The sequence below is a fragment of the Pseudonaja textilis genome, chromosome 1 (genome assembly GCF_049901715.1).
Source record: "Pseudonaja textilis isolate UNSWEBS1 chromosome 1, rPseTex1.2, whole genome shotgun sequence".
Taxonomy (NCBI): domain Eukaryota; kingdom Metazoa; phylum Chordata; class Lepidosauria; order Squamata; family Elapidae; genus Pseudonaja; species Pseudonaja textilis.
In genome coordinates, this window is record NC_141990.1 from 27888615 (window position 1) to 27904651 (window position 16037).

Genomic DNA, 16037 nt, shown 5'->3' on the forward strand with positions numbered 1-16037 from the left:
GTTCAAGCTACCAGGGACAAGAAAGAATTGAGAACAGTTATTTTTCTCCTCTAAAATAACCTAATAATTATTTTCATTGATTCGTTCTGGGTGGGAAAAATGGAGGATGTATTGATTGATGATGTTTATGTTTGGGGCTGAGGCTTTGAGAGCAGTATATGGCTCAGTATCTTCAAGTTATGAATATCTGATATAATTCCTTCCTTCCTTCCTTCCTTCCTTCCTTTAATAATCTTTTCCATTGGTATCTTTTAAAATTTGTAATAGAAATTGTAACAATAGTGCAATGCTCCGCCTGCTTATTAGGGGTATTATTTTACTGCAGTAATCTCTGAGTAGTTCTGCAGCATAAATGCAGAAATAGCTGCTATCCATTACAATAAACAATACTGTCTGTACTAGTAGTTTGACTCAACCACAAGGCAACTTTAAGTTAAAAATTAACTAGTATAATTTTTTTACTTTAACAGCGGTATTGCAATTTCCTAGACAGGATGTCCTAGTTATATTAACTTATATCAAACCAAGAACAAGCAGCTTTGTATCTGTTTTAAGGCTATGCATTTCCAGTCAAAGCCTTATTTCTTACTGGAATTCATAAAATATGATACAGTACAGTGTGCAAGCTATATCAACTGAGGTTGGTCTTGACAGGTGTAAAGTGGCTGAAGCAATCAGAATAGCCATATGATTTCCTAATATTCTGGGCAGCTTTTGGCATGGAGAGATTGAACTATCTGGTAACTCTCTAGAAGTACAGGCTCTTTTCCCCTTTCCATTGCACAATGTCTTTACCTGCTATTGTGTATGTGTCTCTGTGTGTATGTATATGTGTATGCCTTAATGCATGGGAATTTTGGTGTGCTACTTACAGAAGTAGCTCCCGCCAAAATTGTCCATATCTCTTCCTGAGCCATTCTTCCACAGTATATTATTGCATTTGTTCCTTCATTCTGTAGTGGTACCTATGGTTTTTAATCATAGGGGAAGAAGATAACTTTGAAAGCAACTCTAACCATCTCACAACTATCTTGCCTGAACAAAAAGAGATCTAGCACTGATGTTACCTAGTTTGGATAATGAAAATAAGAGAGCACCAAGGAACCATCAAAAAGAGATATGTGATCTCCCTGACCAGAAGGCAGAGTTGAGTGATTGAATGGATGGACCCACATTTTTCATAATACATTCAAAAATGCCCCATTTTGCAAATTAGGATTGCATATGGACAGATAACAATATGGGTACAAAGCATAGATTCTGTTTCTGCTGCCTTGTGCTTTGTTGGAAGTATGGCTGCTGAACCAGTTTATTTTGCTGAAAATGCAGTAGCACAAAAGGCTGGTTTCTTCTGCTCTAAATACTGTATCCATATTTGTTGCTAACTGACCTTGACATTTTAGGTTAGGAGCCAAATTGAGCCTCAAGGAACAAATCAATAGAAGGCAGCTTGGTAGGAGAAGGAAGAAAACAGAAAATTTGAAGAAAATACAAAGAAAAACAAAATTCAAGCTTACATGTTTTAAAAAGGAAACTCTCAGGAAAGCACATAGTAAATATAAATGACAATAATTATGTTGATATTAACACTAGGTTGTGGCAAAAATAACCAGACAGAATTTAATCAAATTGCAGGCTTATGATAGATTGATGCTGGAAGTACATGGATGGAGACAGCCCCATACTTGCAGTGGTAAGTCATTTCCCATTCAGAGGTTTGTTTAAAGACCATGAGCACTCAGATGAGTCCTTTCCTTGGGTCTGAAAGCTCAGTGGTTGATTGGGACTTGACAAAATGGATGCTGTAAAGACTGCATCACACAACATGTATTGTTGCTCTTTTTGGCTCTTATTTTGTGTGGTTATTAGAGTTCCAGTGAGAAAAAAGGAGTTCCCTTTCCAGGAAAAGCACATCTGTTCACTTTAATGGAGCCCACAGAGTTGTCATCTTCCACTGGAGTGAATGAGACCCTTTAAATGCAAATGAGTCAATTTCCAGAGTCTCCACATGGGACTCTGGAAAGAGTGCAGAGAAGAGCAACAAAAGCTGGGGGCTGGAAGCTAAAAACATAGGAAAAACCGTTACAGAAATGGTGTATGTCTAATGAAAATAAGAACTAGGGAAGACCTGATATCAGTGTACTAATATTTGAGATGCTCCTAGAAAGACAAGGAGGTCAAACTATTTTCCAAAGCATTGGAAGACAAGACAAAAAACAATGAATGGAAACTAACCAAGGAGAGAAGCAACCTAGCATCAAGGAGAAAATTCCTAATGGTGAGAGCAATCAGCCAATGGAACAGCTTTCCTTCAGAGGCTGGGGTTTGCTGGTGGCTTTCAAGAAGAGACTGGACAACCATTTATCTGAAATGGTAGAGAGTCTCCTGCGTGAACCGCGATTGGACTAGAAGACCTCCAACTTCCCTTCCAACTCTATTATTCTATGTTAGTCCAGAACATGCATAGGAACAGAGAAGGGGCTTTAGATTAGTGCTTCTCAATTCCTGGCTAGGGAATGCTGGGAATTGCTTTAGACTAAAATATCAATTCATACATGGTGGATTCAGGGTGGAACAGCAATTACCTAAAGTTTTTACTTAACAAAACTGTGAAGTTTAATTAACATAACTATAGGGAGGTATATTTTATGACATTTTAAAAAATGTGAGCTATAAAGTGCATCTTGATGGATGTAATATATTACTGTCTACTGAAAAACGTGAACATTATATAGATTTTAAAGTTAAGCCAGATTTTGTCCCATCCCCAATATCTACGATGCAAAATCTGATGGTTGTAGTTGAAAAATATATTTTCAGAAATTAAAATGAAACCTATGGATACAAATGAATGATACAAAACAATGTATATTAAACACACACAACAGAAAATTGAGACATTAAGCAGAATATAAAGAGAAGCATTTCAAATCTCATATTTTCCTACTTAAAAACATCTAACAGAAATTAAACCCTTTTTGTTTTATCTGTTTATTTGTTAGCTCTTATAATTTGAGAAAAGTCACTGTAGCACTCTCACCTTGAACCAATGTCTGGAACTCTTTTGTGTTTTCTGGGTAAAAAAAGGGGTGGGGTGGGGAGCCCTTTCTCCCAATGTGTGTGTGTGGTTTTTTTTTTTAATACAGAAAATTATTTGGACAGTTAAAGTTGGAGAAAGAAAAGACATCTGGAAAGATTGCATAGTTGCGAACAGTGGCTTTTCATCAAGGTGAAAAAAGTGCATCTTCTGATAAAATAGTATCCGATTTTTTTTGTCATTGTTCGGTTCCATATACATACACAGTATATCTATATATCTATATATTTTTCAATCCGCTGCTACATGTCACACATGAAAATATATTTACAGCACATATCCACACATACCATATATCCTCACACATGCTCATTAATTAACATTTGACACTGATAACAGCCATTCTTATATGTTCCACCTTGGGATTTCACCCCGCCCCAACCCCATGCAAATCTGTATTTTTAAATATATTTTATTTCATATTCTGCAAGACTTGAAGAAAATATATATATAGATATATCTCAGACATCTTACGTAATGTTGATTTTTAGCAACATCACAGAAATAAGAAATATATGTCAGGGAAAGGTCAGAGTAAGCACCAACATGTTTTGGTGTCATTGTGATACTTCAAAAGGTTTGTTTCCCACCCTCGCCCCCCTGCTCATCCATGGCTATGTTGAAAACAAACACACAAACAGAAATGGGCGTTTGGGGGAAAAAAAAGTTTAAAAGTGCAAGCTTTGTTGAAATAAGAGTGAAATGTTGAAACACCCAGGCTTTTAATCGGACTGAGTTATTAAAGCAGAACAATTTAACAGCTTTGCATACTCATAAACAGGAAAGTTTCCTCCGTTCCCCACAAAAACCTCCCAGACTGTTCCTCCATTCTCACTTCTACCCTCGCTGGGGAAAATACCCGAACAAAGCTGAATACCACACACACAAACACACACACACACACACACTCCCCCCACAATCCTATGTGAAAATAAAGAACAATTCCTGGATTTAAAAAAATACTTTCAGAATATTCTTGTCTTGCTGCCTGCCTGAAATAGTTTTATGTATTAGTCCAATCACTTACATTTCTGTAGGAAGCACGTTCTCCTTTTTGTTATATGTTAAATCTTCACAGGGGCTCTTTTCAAATTTTTGCTTTCAAAAATATATATATATATATATATATATTTGTTAATTTTTGGATAAATATTTATAACTATCTATAGTAAGGCTATATGGGAAGAATTCTGTGTAATTTTTGTTGTTTCTATGAACCAAAGTATATAAAATTATTCTAGCACCTTTTATATAGAATAATTATGGATGTGTCTCCATTTAGTATAAAATTCAGCTCACCAACTCTCTCAAACTCCATTTCATTTGATATGTCAGTATAATAACTCTTTAAAAAAATGTAGTGTAGGCTGCTTAAAACAGGTTGGAAAAATTAACCTTGGCCATATAATATTGTCATTTGTTTGAAGATAAGATGTCTGGCTTTACTTTTTCAGAGGACCAAAATATTTGTTTCTCAATAAGGAAATAGAACACAATATTTGAGGTTTCAGAATAGATCTAATGTTGAAAGAGCTGCAATCTATGGCTTGGATAAAAATACAAAGCCAACAGATCAAGGCCACTGATTATCTGCCTGCTCACCATAAACACATCCCATATTAGTCTAACAGTGAAATACATTTCATCACAGTCTTATGAATTCTGTTGTCAGAGAAGAGCTATTCTTGGTATCTGTACTTGAATGACCAGCATTCAAATTGCACCTTGCTTGTTGGCTCAATGTTGCCGTGGGTCAGTCTACCTCACAGAATTATTATGAAGTATACATGGTGAAGAAAGTATTATTAGAATCAAAAGTACTAAAAAGTAGATTTTTTTGTTGTTAAAATTAATTGGGTATTGATTTGACTAATTTACACCTGGTGGGAACAAAGGAGATACATAACAGTAGAAACCACATTTCTTATGCAATAATCTGTGGAAATATGTCAATTTTTCTCTGATCCCAATGTTTTTAAGAGCAGATCTACAGGAGAAATGCTGTTAGTTTAACTACTGAGCATACAGGAGATGAGGGCAGAAATGACTTTCTTTAAAGTGAGAAAAGATCTGGAAGAATCTCCACTGCTTCACAGAAATTTAATACTGTTTTAATATTTTAGGAACATTTTTGGAATGAAAGGGTTTCTGAATAATTTTAAAAGGAAAACAATATAAAGAAATGTATGAGTGGTGAAAGGTAAATTGGTAATGGAGCTCCATTCTATAATGTATACTCATTCCCATACATTATAGGATTAATGATTCTTCTGACATTTACTTTCGTACTGACATTTTCCTCTCGGAGGGTATACATGCATATATTTTGAAAAGAAGAGCATTCTGTTTAAACATAATCACAATGGATAATAGTTTCCCACATAGCCAATATTTGGGAGAACCACCAAAACAAAAGAGAACACAACTGCAACAACTCAGAAAGCTTATTATTCCTGACTGCTGTACTTCTGCTTCCACCAACCTAAGTTTTCCAGATCATATATCACCAACATCACCAACCAGCTTGGGCAAATCTGCGCTTTTCTTTTTTTCCTTTCCATTTCTTGTGCAATGGCAGGAGGATGAAGGAAAAAAAACTTACTCACAAATTGATGGCATGGAACTGACTGGTATCCTAAAGGTGAAACTAGGGTTGATAGAGAAATTCTATCTATCTATCTAGCTATCCTATCAATCATCTATCTATGGTCTATCATTGACACATACTGCATTAAAGAATTACTGCCATAACTGTGGCTATTGCTATGTGAATGGGGAGATGACTTGCCTTTGCATTACTTTTTTCATCCTGCTCTTGTGCTTAGGCAAAATGAACCAAAGGAATTGAAGACCTGTAAGGATAGTTCAGGAAGAGCTAAAATTATACCAAATATAGTACTATTAACAGTTTATCATAGCTATCTCCATGGAATTATTCAATCAACAAGGAAAATTATGGGTTAGAATAATTATGCTCTTCCACTCAATGAACTACTGTTTCCATGTTTCCTTGAGAAAAGAGAATTATGTCAATCTATATCTATAATTAAAATGCTAAATTTGCTGAATGCCCCTATTTTCAAATTAATTCTGTAAACATCAGAAAACAGATAATATGGAAGAATTCAGTATATAAATATATTTATTTCTGAGAAATGTTTTTCTTAAGTGTCCCATGTTTTATTTTAAACATCTTTCATTATGGTAATTTCATTATGTAATTCTGCTTATTTGGGTTTTATAATTTTGTCCTTTAAAGTAATATTTAACCCTGTAAGATGCCTAGAACCTTTTTAGGAAGGAAGAAAGGGAGGGAGGGAGGGAGGAAGGATTTTCAAATGTACAAGTCCATGTTGATCATCAAAATAGTTACCTCTGAACATTCATAAACAGATCTGGAACCTTTATCTTTATCATTGAATAGATATGGTTTTAAGCTTTGGACAGTGTATTCCAGTTGTTACCCATGGGAAAAAATTGTTACGACCAGGAAAAACTCAAAAATACCACTTAGTATCACTGAGGAAAGGGATGAAATTCAACGTTTGTGAGGAGTTGGGACACAGAGGGAGGAAGAGAGAATAAAATGCAAGAGCCAGTTTTCATTTGCAATTTATAGGAAAAGAGCTATGTTAATTAATGGTGGCAAAAATCAATAGGAGCATTATTTTGATTAACAAATGCTATTAAAAATCATAAACCTTTATGAGCTGCAACTCACTCTGATTTTTGGATCATAGACACAATTGATAGTACAATGCTGAAATCTGGCAGGATATCCAGAGGGAGACTACAAAAAAGTTGGGGTTATTGTAGTCCTTCTATGGTTGTTTATAAATGGTAAATGACCCATGAAAAGAAACCCCAAAAGAAACTACTAGGGTTCAAAAGGAACTTTAGGATCCTTCAATTTCTATTATGGTCCTGTTAATCTTACCTCTACTGAGTGTCTCACTTTCTCTTTTCCCTATTATATGAGATAATTACTTTTTTCCTGCCCTCCTTTATAGTGTATAATGATCCTATGCAGTGATCATTTGAATGTCATGCCAATTTATACAATAGATACTATACACTCTCTGTGGTTTGCTTCTCAGCAGTTAGGAAATGGATTTCTGTTTACTAAAAAGGAATATTAAATGTGCAGGGAAAGAAATTCAGAAGTGAATTTCCTACTTATTCACTGTATGTTCTACACAGATTGTAAATCAAGCAGACAGTTTATAAACAGAAACCTGAAGTTGTCTTTGCAATCCCACTTTCTGCCTCCAAGTTCAATAACTATAGTTGATCATGCAGGCAGCTACAGCTTTTGTGTATTAAGCTTTCTTTTATGTATCTTTAGTTCAAAAATAAAGAAAATCTGTTCAAAGTCATTGAACAATGATTTTCCTTTTAATTTTATACTAGACAAGCAGAATTGCTTCCTATGATATATATTTTTTAAATCAAGCATTAGCAATCTATAATTAGGAATGAATTGGAAACCTGGTAAATAGGAATTAGAACATTCTAGAATTAGATCAAAGTACATCAGGGCCAAATCATGCTGTATGTTAAAGAAGTATCTATTCTTTTTGAGTAATTGTACAAAGATTGGTGGCTGATAACAACTAGTAAAATTAATTAAAATGATATTTCAGAAATGTTTCCTTCCTTCCTTCCTTCCTTCCTTCCTTCCTTCCTTCCTTCCTTCCTTCCTTCCTTTCCCTCCCTCCCTCCCTCCCTCCCCCTCCTTCCCTACACAGGATCCTTACTAGTGATTGATAGTGTTTTCCGTATCCAGCCATTGTTGTGCCAATGTATCCGTATGGAGGACAGGCTTAATATCACAATATCTAGAAGATGTACAATACTGCTGGAAAGGAATAGCCCATTTTTTGATCATTTACAAAGAAACTCACCCTGCTAAATTCAGTGGACTTATTTGAGTTTATGTACCTAGGATTAGGTAGCATATCAGACTCAATTTAATAACACAGAGAATGCATTCAGTATCCTGCAGTGAAAATATAAAACTAATAATTATTGTAAGATGTGTAAAAATAGCTTTCAAAATATTTTGCATCTTTTTAAAAAAAGTAAAAGTTATAAGTCTTATTAAACTAAGAGATAGCACCTATTGTTTGGTGTTTGTTATTCCTCAAACTTAAACTTCAACAATTTTGGCTCAGATTAAGGGCATATTTCTTTTACAGATTTATTCTATTTTCAGTGACCATCATCATTTTCAGTGATTGAAATCATTGTCTAGATAACCTCAAAAATCAATCAAATTTATTATTGTTTCAATCTACAAATAAGCACCAATATTATACATAATTTTAAAAAAGAATTTGGATCTAAATAAGTCAACACGGTAATGACTGAGATGGAGTTTTAGAATTTGCCTAGTTTCATGAGTTGTACTTATCTTCCATTTCTGCCTCAAATTTTATCTCTTTTTCCAGTCATACACTTTAATGAAGTATGGAAATGATTAAACTGGAACTAAATGTGAATATATGCTGTGCAATGAAATATAAAGTAGAAAACTTCATAAAGCTATATTTGCATGATGAATTAGCTATATGAATATGTCAGTAGAAAATTGTATATATTGTATGAATACATGGTTATAATTTAATTTCATATGTAGTTTGCATTGCCATCTATGAAATCTTCCATATCCAGCGTTAATATTGTTAGTGAACCTCATTCTAATGTCCATAGAAGCAGATTCATCTCTTAATGACCCAATGATGGGAAAATTTCTACAGTAAGAGTTTGGTTTGGCCTCATTTTTTTAAAATGGCAAAATCATCTGTATTTGGAATAAATTCTACTCCTTTATTATAGATATATGAATTAGCTTGATTTATTTATTTTGTTCAATCTATTTAGATTGTATTAATTTGTATATTTTTTCAAAAATCTGTGTATGGCTTTTGCACAGAAATGCTGTATAAACACATTTTAAAATAAATTTTTGCATAGGCAGTAAATAATTGTACTTTGTTGGAGCTTATCATCAATTTGGAGCTTCTCATTATCTAAAACATATGTGCACTCACTACAAAGGACCGTGCAGGGTCTCTCTTATGGAAGAGACATATATGGAATAATTTCCCCATGTATAGAAGTTTCATTATGACTTCAGAGTAAAATAAGGAAGATCTTTTATGTCTATGGAGATTCTCAGTTATCCAGGTCATGGTTATCTCAAAGGTGCTTTCTTTCAAAAGGCAACTGGACTTTCTTCAAGCAAAACAAGAAAGTCCAGTTGCCTTTTGAAAAAAAAAAACACCTTTGGGAAGAATTTTTATATATCAACCCACAAAGTGCTTAGTATCTAGTTGAGCTCCTCTACAGTATACTGTATGGCAATGCTACTGTATGGAAATAGTAATTTTCACTTGGAATAAGTCTCATTGAATATAATAGGACTTATTTCCAAATAACTAAGGTACACTTTGATAGCAGATTATTCAACATTTCAATTATTTCCATGCTATCAAAGTATAAAGGGATAAAGTTAGGAAACAATGATGAATAATTTCTGTTTGGAATATTTGGAACTCTTGATCTTGCCATTTGAAATATATTAAAATTCTTATTGGCAATTCCATTATAGTTCTTCTACACTGCCTCCCTTGATACACGCAAACAATAGGCAATGAGTCCTATGATTTGAGTGAGTGTATAGTGGTGGGGAAGGGGTTATTTTCTATGTATAAGCAAACTGTTGTCTAGAGTTAATATTTTTTTCTAATTAGTTCACACAGAAAATTAGAGGTAAATTGTACTCTCAAGTGTATATAATGCACTCCCCCTTCCTTCTTCCCAAAGAGATTTAGTTTGAGATTTGGCACAACATTGGTATCTAAACCAAAGCCCCTTTCCAGCTTATTTGAAGATGGCAGCTGAGAAAGAAGGAGTAGAATCTACTGAAGTCCCAGAAACTGCCTAAGAAGAATGATAACAAAATGGTCTCTCCTTCATTCTGCAGTTGCCCCATGCTATTTAAACTGATGTGAACTGACAGGAAATAGTACAAACTTATTACTAAATTTTTCAAATTGTTCCTTTTATTTTATAATCTCCCAGAGCAGTGCTTCTTCATTTGTGGTTATGGAAAGAGAGACATGGAATCAGTGGCCATTTCAGTGCACATTTTGATGATACCTAATAAGAATAAAAAATAGTTTGTTTCCACTGCATGCTGAAAAGACTTTCCAAACAGGCCTTCCAATCAACCCAGAGGTGGTATTCAGCAGGTACTGACCTGTTCTGGAGAACCAGTAGAGGAAATTTTGAGTAGTTCAGAGAACTGGCAAATACCACCTCTGATTGGCCCCGCTCCCATCCATTCTTTGCCTCCCAAGTCCCAGCTGATAGGCTGGATCTTTTTTTTGTTACCCTGTACAGGAGAACAGAGCTGGAAAGCAGGTTAGTGGGTGGGGATGGAATGGCATTTTGCAGTAACCTTCCCCAAGGAGTAGGTTGGGAATGGAGATTTTGCAGTATCCTTCCCCTGCCACGCCCACCAAGCCACAACATGCCCACCAAGCCATGGCCACAGAACCAGTAGTAAATTTTTTTGAATCCCACCACTGAATCAACCTTTAGTATGATCATAAGAAACTATAAACAAGAAAATGCTCATCTGTACAATACAATTAGAATGACTGACCAGAAACCTCAATGTGGGGCTACTATACTTACTTTGGAGTTCAGAGAGGAAAAGTGATACATAGCCTCCTGGGATGAAATACTATTTATTTAAACTATGCTGCCATTCATTTATTTCCTTCATTTGCAATTCTGTAGCTTATCATCCTTGACTTCTCTAGGCTATGATTTTTCTAATAACCACAGCAAGCATCCATAAAGGACCAGCTCATAGAATTTCTGTACTGGTAGTTTTCAACTTTAATTTAAAACACAAGGTGACAAGTTTGAGACTGGGCTGCAATATTTCTGACTGCAGGAATAGAAACATACATAACTATATTTTCCTCAATATGAAACGCTCCAACCACAGAAAACACTATCAAGACAGAATTAAGATTTTACCTTAGCTTTTTTTTGTCATGCTAGTTTTCTTGGTGCAAGAGGTTTTTTTAACTGAGGACTATTAAATCAAGCTAGACCAGAAGACTATTCTCTCAAGAATATTTACATCTAGAAATGGGTAGGTTTTCTTTAGTTTATACCTGCTAAGCACCATTTCATTATTCAGCCTACACCTTAAAATTGCTCAGGCAAGGCCATGCTTTTTAATGGTGCCACTATTTAACAACAGCAATCAGACAGTAATTTGCATGTTGGAACAAGGATTCCGCTAACTCACTTTTAAGCATGAAAATGGGCCTGGTTATTAATCAGGTTGTAATTTCAATAATATTGATTACGAATGAAGGCAAATGTACATGTCCCTACATAACATTGCAGGATTCAGTCTGAGTCGGTCACCAGGAACAGAGGTCTCCTGCTTGGGCGGGAGGGTTGGACTAGATGACCTACAAGGTCACTTCCAACTCTGATTATCTGTTATCTGTTATCTTTTTCCAAGCTTTCAGAATTGTGCTGGAGCCCATCCTCAGGGACCTTCTCAATCTCCAGCCCATCTGAAAGTCCGAAAAGCTTGGAAGAACAAACCTTTGGTCCCGCTAACTCACTCAGATTGGATTCTGCAATAATATTGATATACAAGCCCATTTTGTATAACGTGACACTAAGATGGATTGATAACATATTGAAAGTGCAGCCAAGTTATGCAACAGGTACTACAGGCAGAAAAAGTTACAACTATTATTATAATTAAAACATTGATATTTTGTATGCAATCAGGTACACTGTGGGATCTTCAACACTGTACTGTTCAAGATAATGCTTGGTGAACCAGGAGTAGTTTCTTTTTATGAAAACATTGAATTAGGGTACCACCATAGACTTAGGAGATTAGATGTAATTTCATAAATTCTCATAGTATTCAACATTTGGAAATATTCAATTTTAATATTTTGGGAGTCTTGGTTCCTTTTTGGTCCTCCGTTAGTGTTAAAATTTAACGTCTAAATGTTTTTGCTGGCTGTGTAATTGATGGATACAATATCCTTGTTGGGATTAAAGAGCAGATACACAAAGGTAACTGTCAACCATTGATCAAGAAGCCTAAACCAAACCCATTTGATGGGGGGGAGGGCGGGACCCCCACGAGCAAGACAAAATAAATGGACATAACCAATTGGACAAAACTTTTTGGGTGGGCAAAAAAGGAACACAAACCTATCCTAGTGTCAGACACAAACCTAATGAGGGACCTGAAAATATCAGGAAATTCTGGAAGAAAATAGAGAGTAAGAGACATGATGGCTGTATTCATAAAAATACCATTTATGTCTAATACGGAGAGTTTCAGTTTTCAGAGTCTATAAGGATGATTTCTCCTGATTTATTTCTGCCACAATGAAATTATGACCTTACACTATCGGAAAATTTTAGAGACTTTAAACTGAGCAAATAGATGAAAAGACAATTTCACCATGGCAACCATATTTGAACTCTAGTAATCAAGTTCTTGCATAAAAAATAGGTGCTCTTAAGAGTATCACTGTTTCCATGACTGGATCCTTGTAAGTCAGGGGAGAGCAACCCTTCCAGGCATAAGAGCTACTTGTGACAGATCAACAAGTTGCTCTCTCTGAGGTTGTAAGAATTTGGACATTGATGCTGTGATGTCATTGAAGAGGTTAACAATTTTGGATCCATTTTTGTGTTTTTTTTTGTGGGGGGGATGGTTCAAATAGCAAAATAATTATTTAATGTTTAATTACTTTTTTGTTTTGTAACACTTCCTGAGGGAAACATTGGTCCAGTTTGGGGATTTTTTTAGGGGATGCAATTTCATGGGTTTTAAGGGCGCATCAAACCCAAAGGGTTCCAAGGGGCCTATGGGTTGCCCATCCCTGTTAAACAAGGCTTTAAAAATAATCCTAATATAAGGAAATTTGGAAGGCACCATTTTTCTTACCCTTGGCAAGGAAAACCAGAATTCCTTTTCCTTTATTTCAGAATTACTTAATATTTTAAGTCCAATCCTTCTTTTAAGGAGGGTATGGTTATTTTTCTTGCTTTAAAAGGGTGACATTCACTAAAAGATAATGAATGGCCCCAGGTGACCAGGGGAATTTTATGTTTAGGCAACAATTTGAATCTAAATCTTAATGGACCCTATTCAATGTTCTATAATACACTGTGATAAATTATATATTATGTCAATGTGATCCTTAGTGATTCCCTGAAAAGAAAATCTTACATACAAAACTACTTCCTGTTAGATGTACATTGGATCAATGTAAAACCATTGATCTGATTACTGTATACAATTCTAAATGTTTGACATGTCCTGTGCATGGTTAAATGTGATCACATTATTCTTTGGACAGCTAATGCTTCTTTGAATTAAACTTGCAAGAATCAAGAACATCCAATATCTTCCTTTTCCAATATTCAAAGATTAATTATTTCTCCTCATTAATTTCCAGAATAGTGCTATATAAACAATGTTAGCTAGATGGGAGAAATACAATCTAGAAGAAAAGGGAAAAATAAAGGAGTTGGAAATACTTTTTGTTCATTTCCTGTTCCCCTCCCATCTTATTTGTCATTGTATACCAGTATTGTCATAGCAGATTTTAAACAACTATAAAGGGCAGCCATTAACCAAATTAATCACAGAGATAAGAGTTATTCCACTGCTACCCTGGGCTGTACTTATTTCAATAGATCAAACTACGATTATCCACTGGATTTCTAATGTAAGATCACTGTTCTTTGTCTCCATTTGGTTAAAGACACCTCTGAACGTTGACACGAATACTGCTTGATGAAAAAGGTGGACCTGCTGATATATCACAGAACACTTTGTCCCCCAACCCCGAGTCCTGTTAATTGCAGTTTGCTGGGTCATTCTCAAGGTCTTGGGAGGAACTGCTGCATTTGAATAGCTGAAAATCTTTGATGAGTTTTGATATTTCTTTCAATCTTCCATTGTCACCACTGCCAGCAATCTTTGCATAACATCATGCAGTTAAAATAACAGTAAGAACGTATAACTGTTGCACACACTGGGAAAAAAACCTAAGTAACATATTCCATTTGTGATTTATAGGTTATGCAGTCAGGGAAACTCAAAGGCAACCAAATGAACCCATTTGACTCAAGCAAAGATAATTTTTTCTGTAGTATACAACTGTCGGCTGTTTCCCTCATTAAATCAAGGCTTTCCCCCAAAGTATGAGCAAGCATTTCACTGATTTAACAAGAAGATTGCTAGCATTAAGAATCACACCACTGTTATCATACTGGTTAGGACATTGCTCAGGTTTATCAGATAGTAAGAACTGGTAAAAGTTGAGGGTCAATAAAAGGTTGGTTCACACATGCAATTTTATCACTAGGAGTGAAGGAGGGAATGGTCTGTGTATGTGAACATGCTATCAAATATCACAAATGAAATTGTATTTGCTCACCATAAGGCTTTTTACTGAAGCCTGTTCACACAATCAGATGAAAGTCATCAGGTCAGTCAGAATTACTTATATATGTGCGTGAACCAGCCTCATGACACACATGTGCCTCAACTTTGTGCAGAGGAATAAGCTATTTTTCAGACCATTTATGAAGAGATTGTCCTCTATTATTAGCAGAGAACATTTGCTCTTTCAGATTAACTAAACACTCTCACAGCTAGTGATAATATAAAACTAAACTATAAATTGATTAACACATATTTAGCACTTTTTGTCCATCAGCTTCTGAGATGGTTAGCTGGGCCTCACAACATCCCTGTGAGGTAGGTCAAGATAATCACAAATAATTTACAAATAGATAAGTTGAAGACACAACAAAACCTATTACTGAGAGATTTCACATTGTTCAAAGACTCTACAACAGAAATAGAAACCACAAGTTTCCAATGAAAAGTCTTCATCACAGCCCCAACATCACAACCCCAATATCATCACTGGTATCAAACAAAACCTGAAATATACAATACATATATATATATATATATATATATATATATATATATATATATATATACACACACACACATATACATATACACACACACATACATATGTATATGTATATTTCATATAGATAGATATATATATATATATCAAAGCAGTTAGTCCTTTTTGTGTTCAAAAAATACAATGGCATAATAAAACTGTTGGAAAATACAAAATTATCCTTGGTGTTAAATTCATCCACCCCTCCTTTCTTTCTCTTTCCCACGTACACCTTTTCTTTCACCATTCACAACATACATGGGGTAACAAAGATGATTTCATGGCTAGATTGCTTTCAGCCCATAGATGTTTCTTTCCCACATGCTATAATTATTCAACTCCACAGACTGCTTCATATATGCAGACCATCATTTGAAGATTACAGCACCAAATGATGACATACTTCTTGCACATGAATGTAAGTGCCTTTTCATATAGCCAACATTCATATCAACACAATGCTTTTCAGTGGAATCTTCTCCCACATTCAGCTTTGATTCTCCCACTGTAATGAATCACATGGCCATTAAGAGACCTCTGTGAGTAAATTAGCCTGTGGTTCAAAGAAGATCCACTTGTCATCTCCATTTCCTAAATTTCTTGTTGGAGCTCACATAATCTTCTAGTACAAAATAGTACTTTGGTGTCTGGTTAATATTTACTGGTGATTCTGAAGGAGGGTTCTTCACTGTTTTTTTTTTAAAAACCCTGCTTCTAGAAGAAATCAGTGGTTGTATTGTAAACTTTTATTTAGATCTGTCAATACTGAAACAGTTTGTGGCAGAATGCCTCAATGAAACATTTGCCCACATTGCTTTGGGGGTAGCCTTGAGATGACCTATTAGCTGAGTTTCCCTGCACCAGAATATACCTGAGAT